This window comes from Peromyscus eremicus, chromosome 3, assembly GCF_949786415.1.
Source record: "Peromyscus eremicus chromosome 3, PerEre_H2_v1, whole genome shotgun sequence".
Classification (NCBI taxonomy): Eukaryota; Metazoa; Chordata; class Mammalia; order Rodentia; family Cricetidae; genus Peromyscus; species Peromyscus eremicus.
Window position 1 is genome coordinate 123,702,369 of NC_081418.1, and position 12,179 is coordinate 123,714,547.

General features: G+C 44.5%; 1 pseudogene; it reads left to right on the forward strand.

The window, feature by feature from the left end:
* Positions 1–11,285: 11,285 nt before the first annotated feature.
* Positions 11,286–11,386, forward strand: LOC131907528 (U6 spliceosomal RNA; annotated as a pseudogene).
* The last annotated feature ends 793 nt before the right edge of the window (positions 11,387–12,179 follow it).

The window sequence follows — 12,179 nt, forward strand, 5'->3', positions numbered from 1 at the left end:
TGAAATGAGACTCTATTCCCGAATGTTCTATTGATGACCAGGAGATCTCCAGCTACCAGTTCTTGCTCTGCTCCACTTATGGGAAGTGCTGTCCCCTCCTCGGGGTGGGGGTGGTGAAGCCTAGTTCTCAGCCTGCTTGGACTTGGTGTTTACAAATAGCAACTCCATTCACCGCAGGGACCAGACAGGAAGGCAGGAAGCCAGCCAGCAGGTGGCTTCCAGCCAAGGGATGACACAGCTTTGGGAGAGGGACACCTCCTCCAGGGCTGCCAAGGGAATAGCCGTTTTCCTGCCCCCAGCTCATAACACATCATTCTTGGTTTTTTAAAAGATGTCCAGCTCGAGAGGCATGTCCTTGTAAGAAATCTGCACCAAATTAGGGCAGAATAGCCCTCTGCGACCAAGTGTCTGGATCACCAAGAGTTCAGAATTTCTTCCCTGACCAAGAAGGAGAGCTAGCCTAAGACACCAGAGCACCAGGTACACCATGTCATGTGACCAGAAGAGGGGGACACCAGGAGTCCAGAACGTTGGGACCTCCAAGAACACCTGGCATCTTTGCTTATTTATTAAGACTCTGACACCAGTTCAGCCTTGACATGCTGATTAAGCCCCTCCCTGCCCTTGCTGACCAAGCTGCATCCAGTACATCACACACCCAATTCGCAGTCAGTCGACTCTTAATTCTACTGTGTAGTCCTCTGAAATGTCAGCCCATTCCTGTCATTTCCCTTCTCATCCTTCGTGGGGCTTGCCTTCACAGGCAGGTGTCCCCAAGTCAACTGTTCTCTACCCATGAATTCCATCTCCTCCAGGCTCAACCCACGTCCCCTACTGGATAAACTATTGCGAGTTCCCTTAACTAGCAACTCTCATCCACTTTAAAATGGAGAAACTGGAGTTCGTAACATGCCTAAGACAGGCAGGCTAAATGGTGTCAGAGCACATCTCTGAGCTCCCCTAGTATTGGGGCCCATTTCTGAGAACCAGGCTTTCTCAGATGGGGGCTGGACTTTCTTGGAATCACAGTTATATGGAAGGTTTGTGATTGATATATTGTGCACCCCAATAAACTTATCTGGGGGTCAGAGAACACAACAGCCACTATATTAAACATAGGTTTAGGCAGTGGTAGCACACACCTTTAATCCTAGCATTTAGGAGGCAGAGATCCTTCTGGATCTCTGAGTTCAAAGCCACACTGGAAACAGCCAGGCATGATGACACACACCTTTAATCCCAGAAAATGATGGCAGGAAACAGAAAGGTATATAAGGCATGAGGACCAGGAACCTTTTAAAGCTTTTTAAAGCTTTTAGCTTTTAGCAGCAGTTTAGCTGAGATCCATTCGGATGAGGACACAGAGGCTTCCAGTTTGAAGAAACAAGATCAGCTGAGAAATTGGCGAGGTGAGGTTAGCTGTGTCTTGTTCTGCTTCTCTGATCTTTCAGCATTCACCCCAATATCTGTCTCCAGGGTTTTTTGTTTTTTTGTTTTTTTTTATTAATAAGACCTTAAGATTCATGCTACAATGGTTCATGCAGGATCTAAGTCCAAATGCTGTCACATGCTAACAAATTACCTTGAGTGACACACCAGCATCATCATGCCTCAGTTCACTAATGAACTGCAGGACAATGATAGCTATGTCCTGCAGTCACTGAGGCTGCATAGCAAGTCACCCCAACATGCAGTGCCTATGGGGTGCAGATGGCTCAGCTGGTGACGAGTCTTTGAGACAAGCATGAAGACTGAGAGCTAGGTGTGACAGCACACATCTGTGACCTCAGTGCTGCAAGGCCAAGATAGGCAGATCCTTGAAGCTCATTGGCCACCAGCCCAGTCTAAACAATGAGCTTTGGGTTCAGTGAGAGACCCTGTCTCAAAGACCAAAGGTGGAGAGAGACTGAAGAGAGACACCCTGATGTTACCCCTGGCCCCCATTCACACTTGTACCCACAGGCACATGTGTGCACGTTCACATACCACATTGCACACAAACACAACATTTTTTTAATGTGGTGCTTGCACACACGATTGCATTTATTTCATTCATTAAACTATCCCTTGAGGCCGACTCTGGAAAGAGAGGATCAGATAGCTTTTAGGCCAGCAGGAATAGTCCCCAGCAGTCCCTGGTGTTTCTAGTCAGGGGGCCTGGGTGACCAAGATTTGGATAGACTTGTGGTTTGGAGGCAGGGAGAGGGGTCTATTTTCCCTTCATGAGCTTCATAACAGGAAAGATAAGCAGAGGCATCTAAGCTGCTCTAATCCAGCATCTCGACATCTCAGAAGTTCTCAGTGCCCAGCATGGCCAGCCCTGGCCAGCCCAACACAATAGGAGCCATGGGAACTGGAATAAAGACAGCAAGATAATTATAAAGATGTTATAAATGCTAGGCCAGAGAGGACCACAGAAATCATATATCATAATCCCTCTGTTTCTCAGGTAATAAAAGTGAGATCCAGAAAGCGATTGAAATTGGCCCTGGTTTTCTTCCGTTCCCAGGGCTGTTTCTATGACTGAACTCCAAGGCTGTCTACAGTTTGCAAGTCCTGGGCAGTGACTCCTCTTGTTCCTGGACCTTGAGCCACTTGCTCTAGAGGAGTTGGTTGGAAACAGCCTGGACTTTCAGGTGGGGATTAAGGACATGTGCTCTTGCCTTAAGCACAGGGTTGGCTATGTATTTCGTATAAGCCAGAGTAAAATGAAGTACAGAGCCCCTCATCCAAACATTATACCTGTCGGCCTCATGTTACCATTAGAAAAGACAGACAATAACTAATGTAAGGCTTATTTTGACTCAGAGTTTGGGAGGGACCAGACAGGATCTGCATCCACTGAAGACTGTGACAATAGTCTTCAACTGAGAACCCAGTCGTCCCCATGTGCCAGCTCTACAGGTCTCAGCCACAAGAGCCACATCCCCAGAGGCAGTGCTGTTGACCCAAGGGCCTGACCGAGGACGGCTTTTACCTTCTGAAGCCAGACTGAAAGACTGGAGAGGTATTTCTTCCTCAGATGCCCAAACACCAGCACAAGGCTATACAGATCATGAAAACTGTGGCCAAGACAGCCCCACAGAAGCAAACTGAGAAAGCGCCAGTAACCAACCCCACAGAAAGAGGAACTTTTGAGCTAACTCAGAAAGAATTCAGAATAATCATCCTGATGTCAAGAGAATACAGCTGGATGAACAATGTATGAGCAAAGTAAGACTCTTCCAAAACTTCCGAGAGGAGGGAACAGGCCAGCTATCCCCATGACACACCCAGGTGAAGATAAAGGAGTAAAGAAGCAGAGAGAGAAGGAGGTAGGGATGGGGGTGGGGAAGAAACCTGCAGCCCAATATGCCTGACAAACAGATAGAAAGACGTCCAATAAAAAAACACAAGTGTGCCAGGCCAGGAGGGTGGCTCAGTGGAGAAAATGCTCGCTGTTCAAGTGGGAACACCAGAGTTTGGATCCCCAGAACCCATATAAAAGCCAGGCAGGTATGAAAGTACCTGTAATTCCAGCACACAGAGATTCCCAGAACTAACTCACTAGCTAAACCAGCCAGAATCCTTGAGCTCTGGGGTCAGAGAGAAGAGGCCTTGCTTCAGTTGAATAAAATGGAGAGCAGTCAAGGAAGATAGCTGATGTTAACTTTAGGCCTCTACGTGCACATACATGCACATGTACCCCATACAAGTGTGAAAAAGCATATACATACACACCACACATGCACACAGATATAAAATCAACTGTTCATGTACCTAATTCAACATCACATTGGATGAAACCTATACCATCATTGGTTAGTTGGCTTTCCATTACTATGACAAAATGCCAATGAGAAAAGCATAGAGAAGAAAGAACATTTCATTTTGGTTCACAGTTTTAAAGGCTTTGGTCCATGGTCACTTGGCTCATTGCCTCTAGGCCTCTGGAGAGTCAAAATGTCATGAGAAGGGGCATGTGGTAGACAGAACAAAGGGGACAGAGGCAAGGGTGTGTCCCTAAGGACTAGTACCTTCAGCCGGAGCCCATCTCCCATTTGTATCGGCTCCCAGTAGTCCACAGAATACATCAGAGTGTTTATTTACATGATGAGGTCAAAGTCTTCATGGTCGGATTGGCCCTGGGTGCTGATGTACTACAAACCCGACTTTACCACAGGAGTCTATGGATCTTTGGATCTACAATAATAAAGTGGGATTCATGCAAGGGATGTAAGAATTGTTCAATATGTGTAAACCAGTACATATGGAATACTTCACAGCTCAATGAAGAACAAATATCATATGGTCACTTTTCTATAACAAAATATTGAACAAAACTTCATATTCTTTCAGAACTAGAAATACTCAAGGAAAAAGATGGCTCAGCTCTTAAGAGTGCTTGCTGCTCTTGAGGGGACTGGAGTTTGTTCCCACCACCCACATCAGATGGCTCACGACCACATGTAACTCCAGCTCCAGAGTATTTGATGCCTTCCCTGGCCTCCAACGGTACTTTAACTCACGTGTGTGTGTGTGTGTGTGTGTGTGTGTGTGTGTGTGTGTGCTTGCACCATGTGCACACACAACAAATAAATAGATCCTTAAAATAATAAATTAAAAAATTTAAATTATTTCTTAGCTGGGTATGGTGCTATGTGTCTAATTCCAGTGGTGGAGAGGAAAACCAGGAGTTTGGAGCCATCTTGAGCTTTATGTCAAGACATTGTCTCAAAACAAAGGAAGAAACATTTCTGAACAAAAGAAGTGAAGGAAGAATGTAACTCAACATGAGAAAGGCCACATATGACACTCCACAGCTAAGTCTGTGCTCAATGGGGAACAGCTGTAGGCATCTCTCAGGTCAAGAAGAACCAGGTGACACTCTTCACTTCCACTCAGCACAGGAGTGGGAGTTCCAACCAGACAATTCAGCAAGTGTGACAAGACACCCAGGTCCGAAAGGAGTGGACACATCTCTCTCTGTAGATGGTGTGCTCTTCCACAAAGAAAACACCCTACCCAAGCTACTAATATTAATATAGTAACTCAAGGAAGACTCAGCTGCATTTCTGTACACCAGCAACAAATTAAGAAAACAGTTCCAACCATATTCCAAGGAATAAAATACTTAGGAATTAATTCAGTCAAGAAGGAGAAAGATCTGAATTCGTGTTGTTAAAATGTCCATATTACTAAAGACAACATACAAATTCCAAGTGCTCCATATCACAGGAACAGGAAAACACATTCCTAAAATTCACAGGGAACCAGAAAGGACTCTGAATAGCCAACTCGATCTAGAGTGAAAAGAAAGCTACAACATCACACATTCTGATGTCAAACAATAGCACACAGCAATAGCAATCAAGCCAGGCTAAAAGCAGGGCACGATGCATGCTTGTAATCCCAGCCCTCGGGGGTGGAGGCAAGAGAACACGGCCAGCTGAGTCTGTTTAAAAAGACAATACAAAACAAAAAACTGCAAGGATAAAAATAAAGAAAAAGAAAAGGCACAAAAGCCAAGAACTGGCATAAATAGATACATGGCGCAATTGAACAGCACAGGGAGCTATAAAGGAACCCACAGGTTGTTAAACTTTACAACCGTATTGTGACAGCTAAGCTTGGCATATGCTTGGCTGCATCGAGAATCAATGAAAACACAAGCTACCAGGGATTGTATTGATCAGATTCTTTGAAGCATGAAGACCTGCCCTGAATATGGGTGGCACCTTCTGGAGGCAGTAAGGATAAAAAGACAAGGAAGAAGAAAGCTGGGTTTTGCCTGCTTGTCCTCACTATTGCTGGCAAGTCTACTTTCCCTGTCACTGTAGCATTCCTTCACCAACATTAGAAGCAACTTCTTCTGCCTTCTAACTTAGACTGAAGACCAGCAGGTCTCCAGGAATTCTCCAGGCCTTCAGGGCCAGGTTGGAATGGCACAGACATCCAGCCTCGTGGACTGTTGTTCATTCTACCAGTTCTGTCTCTTTAGATCCTGACTTAATACAGGTACCAGGAATACACAAGAGGAGAACTGTCCTCAAAAAATTGTGCAGGAAAAGCTGGATATCAACATGCAAAGGTATGAAATTGGACCTTGAGCTCACAACATTATCTGATGCCAACAACTAATAAAGAATGTGTTACAGACTTATGTGTAAGACCTGAAGCTTGAAAACTTGGAAGAAAGTGAAGGAAGGGCCTGAATTAGCCTTGACTGATGACCAAAAGCATAGGTAAGAAAATCAAAACCAAACAAAACTGACTACAATAAACTAAAAATCTTTGTACAGCAGTGGAAAAAAGTGACAATATTACAAAGTTGGATAAAGTATGTGCAAGCTGCTTATCTGATAAAGAGTTGGTGTCAGGGGCTCCTGCAGCTACAGAGAAACATTAAATAACCCAATTTAAAAATGGACCCAAATAGACAGTTTTCTTCAAAGAAGTCATATAAATGGCAATAGGTACATGCAAAAGCACTAACCATCACCACTCACTGGGGAAGTACAAATGGAAACCTCACCTGTTAGGATGGCTATTATTTACAAAGGAGCCTAAGGGCTGGAGAGATGCTCAGGGTTAAGAAGAGCTCTTGCTGTTCTTCCAGAGGACCAGAGTTCTGTTTCCAACACCTAAGTCAGGTTCAGAAATGCCTATAACTCCAGCTCCAGGGTATCCGATGCTTTCTTCTGGCCTTCATGAGCACCCATAGACACGGGGCATATATTCACACAGACACATAAATAAAATTTTAAAATAAATCTTAAAAAAATGAGGTAACCAGTGTGGCAAGGACATGGAGAAAGGGAAGCCTTGTACAGCACTGGTGGGGTGTAAGCTGGTGTCCTGGAGAGGGTCACTATTGCTGTGATGAAACACATCACCAAAAGCAAGTTGGGGAGGAAAGGGTTTATTTGGCTTACCCTTCCACATCCTAGTCCATCACTATAGAAATCAGGACAGGAACTCAAGCAGGGCTGAAACCTGAAGGCAGGAGCTGATGCAGAGGCCATGGAGGGGTGCTGCTTACTGGCTTGCTCCCCCTGCCTTGCTCTGCCTGCTTTCTTATAGAATTCAGGACCACCATCCCAGAGGTGGCCCCATCCACAGTGGACTGGATCCTCCCCCATCCATGACTAATTAAGAAAATGCTCTATAGGCTTGCCTGCAGTCCAGTCTTAAGGAGGCATTTTCTAAATTATACTCCCTTCTCTCAGAAGACTCTAGCTTGTGTCAAGTTGACATAAAACCAGCCAGCACAGCTCTTGTACTGATTATGGAAAACAATATGGAGAGCCCTCAAAGATTTGAAAATAGAACATATGACCCAGCAATGTTACCTCTGGTATGCATCTGACGTGTCTCAAAGAGAGACCTGAACTGCCGTGCTCACTGTAGCCACATTCACAATAACTCAGATACAGAAAGTGTGCTACATAAACACAGCGAGATACTCTCCAGCCTCCGAAAACCCTGCCACTTACAGCAGCAGTGGCTGAACCTGCAGACACTATGCTTTGTGTAATAAATTAGAAGCAGGTGTGTGCTATATGATACTTACATGTGAAATCTTTAAAAAGTATCAAATTCATAGAGGCCAAGAGTAGAATGGCCCCATTGCTACTGACCAGGCCAGTCTTTCTCACACCTTTCCGTAAAGTCCCTGACCAAATCCTTGACCATGTTACTTTCTGCTCACGTCTCAAAAACTCTGCCTCATCATGTCCTCCTAATTCCACCATAACATATCTCTCCTTAGTGTAAGAAATATCAAATATGAGTCTTTCCTATCAAATACTATAAAACTGGTGTTTAGGGCAAGGAATTAATATCTTTTTATCTCTCCCCTACCTCTTAAGGCTTTTATGTAAATGATACACACACACACACACACACACACACACACACACACACACACACACACCACCTAGGTAAAACATTTCTTTGGCTCCTACTGCATTCCATAATTAGCCAGCCTGGTGCAGTGACCCCTTTCTCCTTCCTCCTTCATTCCCTGTGTGCCAATTCTTTTAAGACTAGCCAATAAATAAGACTGTGAGGTCAAACCCCAGCCAAATGGGAAATGGCATGGTCACCACCTGAGTTAGAATAAAAACCAAATGCACTTCCTCTGTGTGCTGGATCCTGCCAAGCACAGCCTCTCAGTCAAGAGCAAAGTTTACTTTGTCCAGACACTTCTATTGGAGTGGGCTCTTTCTTTAGACTCAGAACTTCTGTCTAGCATTAGTCTCTTTCAAAGGTGCAGTTTGGCATACTTTTGTAGGGTTTCAGTTAATGTCTACCACCAGGAAGGGGCCAGGTCAACTTCATTCATGTGTGTCTTAGCGCCTTGCACGGGAATGAATATATATATATATATCCTGAGTGAGTCAACCAATGAGCCAATCCTGGGACTAACAACATATCCAGCTGAAATCAAAGAGGTCCCTCATCCATAACAGGATGATGAGAATAACTACCTTGAAAGCAGGCTCTGAGAAATAAACAAGATTGTGCATTAAAAGAGCCCGGTGCAGGAAAGGCTATTAAATCTGAGGACAGAGTCTAGATGCTGGCAGCAGAGAGCTATCAGGGGCCCTTTTCGCTTGTAGTTATGCAAAGGGCTAGGATGCCAGAGCCCCCAGAAACAACTCATCTGCTGGAGGTATCAGGGCTTCTTAGGAGAAACTTCAGGCTAATTTGTTTCTATTGTCATATTAGACTAAATAGGTTACTCCTCCTCAGCCAGGAAGAATGTGTAGGTAGTCTAAATCCAGTTGCAACCAAACTCAGGCCTTCTTCTATACTGGGTTGCCTTTGGGGAGAAATGCTTGGCCTGAATTAACTAACTTTAGCCTCCCATCACACTTAGCCTGTACCCTAACTTTAATCTGCATTGACTAACTTTCAACGGAAGTTTGAGTAAACACCCCAGTCCATTGCACAGCAGCCCCCTCAAGCTTTGTACGCCTTTCTGAAAAGCTTCACACTGAGACTTAGTGGAAAGGATTACCAAGTACTTTAGTCATTTTAAACATAAGGAGAGTTACCACTCTATGCCAGACTGTCCCCAACCCAACCCACCTGCAGGGACCAGAAAGACAAACACTGGAGCTGCTGGGATCTAGTCTAACTGGGCTTGCCCTCCTGGGCTTGGTTTGCAATGTTGTCTGGTTTGGAGGCAGCTGGGCACCCGAGTTATCCACCAATAGCTGTCCAGTGTGTCCAGAGATGGGAGGGGCACCTAAATGAGCCTGGCGGCAGGGGAGAGCTGATCCTCTGTAGCAATGCTGGGCTCCTCTGAGCCTGCATAATTTGGAGTCTGCAGGGAGCTAAATATCCCTTGAAAAGAATCACAATCACCTCCTGAACTTGCCCAGCTTTTGTTCCCACTCAGAACACATTCCAGGCTATTAGCTTGTTAGACCTTCGAAAATAACCCCATGAGACTACAAGCAGGAGTCATTGCCCCATTCCTCAGAAGAAGAAACTGTGACCCAGGACATTAGCATCATCAGTTGCAGAATAAACCATTATTGAGTATTTTCTGTGTGCTACAAGCTTCACTTGAATTATTTCAATTAAACTTCAGGGAGCAAATTCTATTACCAGCTTCATGCCACAGCTCAGAAGTTAGTGTGGGGAGAGCTAGATTACGTGTACCACTTATCAGAAAATGATGATCTGAACTTTCAAAGACTCCATGTTCTGTCCGTGGTTATGCAAAGGACCAGAATGGCAGAGAGCCCCCAGAAACAGCTCATCTCAGAGGTTCCCACTCCACAGCCACAGGAGCAGGTAAGGAGGAGGAGGAGGATGGCAGGCTGATCTTCTAGGGGACGCATTCAGGGGAAGTTGCTGATCATCTGACACAGAGATTTTCCTAGATCCTTGGGGGCTGAGTTCCACACAAGACTCCTTAAATTGAAAGATACGTGTCGAGTCAGTGTCCATGTCACAGACAGATGAAGACACCACACTGCTGGCTTTGAAGATAGAGGCGACAAGTTAAAAGATACAGGGAGCCCAGAACCTACAGGAGGTCCACAGGCTGCAGCCAGAACAGCCTTGCTGGAGCCATTGCTAACTTCTGACCTCTAGAACCATAGACAAGTATATGGCGGCTTAACTGCATCAGCTTTATGAAACCAATATATCAACTATCAACACAATTTTAGAACACTGGCATCATTTCATGGTGAAACTTCATCCTAGTGTCAGCCATACATCATCTCTCCAAAGCTCCCAGTGACGAGCAACCCATCACTTTCTGCTGATGAGATCCTATAAATAGAATCACATAATCTGTGGACATTTTTGTCTGGCTTTTGTTTTTTAACTTAGCATATTATTCGATTTCACCTATGCCAGAGCATGTATCAGGTTCCATTGTTGATGGATTTTCTTTTACTCTAGCCCCACATTGAATGCCAAAACATTGTTGTTTGTTTTTGCTCACTTAGGGGGCCCACCACACAGCTCCCAAATAAATCACGCAGAGGCTTATTCTTATTTATAAATGCCTGGCCTTGGCTTGGCTTGTTTCTTGCCAGCTTTCCTTAAATTGTCCCATCTACCTTTTACCTTTGGGCTTTTCCCATTCTCTTACTTCTGTAAATCTTACTCTTACTCTGTAGCTTGCTGTGTAGCTGAGTGGCTGGCCCCTGGAGTCCTCCTCCTTCTCTGGCTGCTTCTTTTTTCCCCAGATTTCTCCTTCTACATATTCTCTGTGACTGCCAGCCCCACCTATCCTTTTTTCTGCCCTGCTACTGGCCATTCAGCTCTTTATTAGACTATCAGGTGTTTTACACAGTCACAGTAACACAGCTTCACAGATTTAAACAAATGCAACATAAACAAAAGTAACATACCTTAAAATAATATTCTAAAATATTCCATTTCTTCTTATAGCAAAATACTCTCCAGCTATATAACATATTTCTTTAGCTGTGATAAAAACACCATGACCAAGAGCAACTTGGGAAGGAAAGGGTCTATTTAATCTTACAGCTTGTAGTCCATCATCCAGGAAAGTCAGGACAGGAACCTAAGGCAGGAACTGAAGCAGAGACTGTGGGGGAATGCTGCTTGCTGGCTTGCTCCCCATTGATTATTTCTTATACAACTCAGGATCACCTGTCCAGGGGTGGCAATACCCACATGAATCATTAATCAAGAAAAAGCCCCCACAGACTTGCCTATAGGCCAATCTGATGCGGGCATCTTCTCAATTGCAGTTCTTTTCCCTAGATAACTCTAGCTTGTATCAAGATGACAAAGAATTAGCCAGTAATGTTCCCATTGGCAGCACATACACTAAAATTGGAACAATCCAGAGAGTACACAGGCCTTGAGCAAGAATGACACTCAAATCCATGAAATGTTCCACGTTTTTTAGCCAGGCATAGTAGATTCTGTGCTTGGGAGGCAGAGGCAGGTGAATTCCAGGCCAGCCTGTTCCACATAGCAAGTTTCAGACAGCCCAGGCTACATCGAAAGACCTTGTATCACACACACACACAAACAAAAAACCCAACCAACCAAACAACAACCACAAAATAAAAACAACAGCAAGAACAAACTAGCCCACACTAAGTTCCACAGCTAGCTAGAGAGGAAAACGTTTAGGACTAGGGTAAAGGTTAGGAGCAAAAGCAACTGGATCTGAGTAAGAACCTGCATGAATCAGCTCTTCCCCTTGACGCCCCATTTGCTTATCTGTAACATGGAGTTGTATTGGGGGTAATTACTCAAAGCTTGACCCCTAACAGACACTGATCTACAGAGCTCTCTGTCTCTAAAGTGCAGATAAAGAACCTCAGAGACCTCTAATCCATAAGAGCAGAGGCTAGACCATAAAACACCCTCCAGTTATTCATTACTTGTGTTCTGTCATCTTTCTAAAAGGATCTGAGAAGATTTACAACTAAGCAACCAGTTATGCCAACACTACTTTTAAAAAATGGCGAAGGAATAAGAGTAGGACTCACCTCTTTGACTTGGTCCTTAACCTGATGAGGCCATCTAAAGAAGGGACTTGAATCATTTTGTTTGCTCAGTGCAGAAAGTGCTTTTATATTTTGGAGGGACTTGCTCGCACTTCCCATAGGCAGTTCTCGTCCCGCTGGTGTTTTTATGTGTATGCGTGTTTGCATTTGTGTATATATGTGTGCTACACGTGTGCCTGT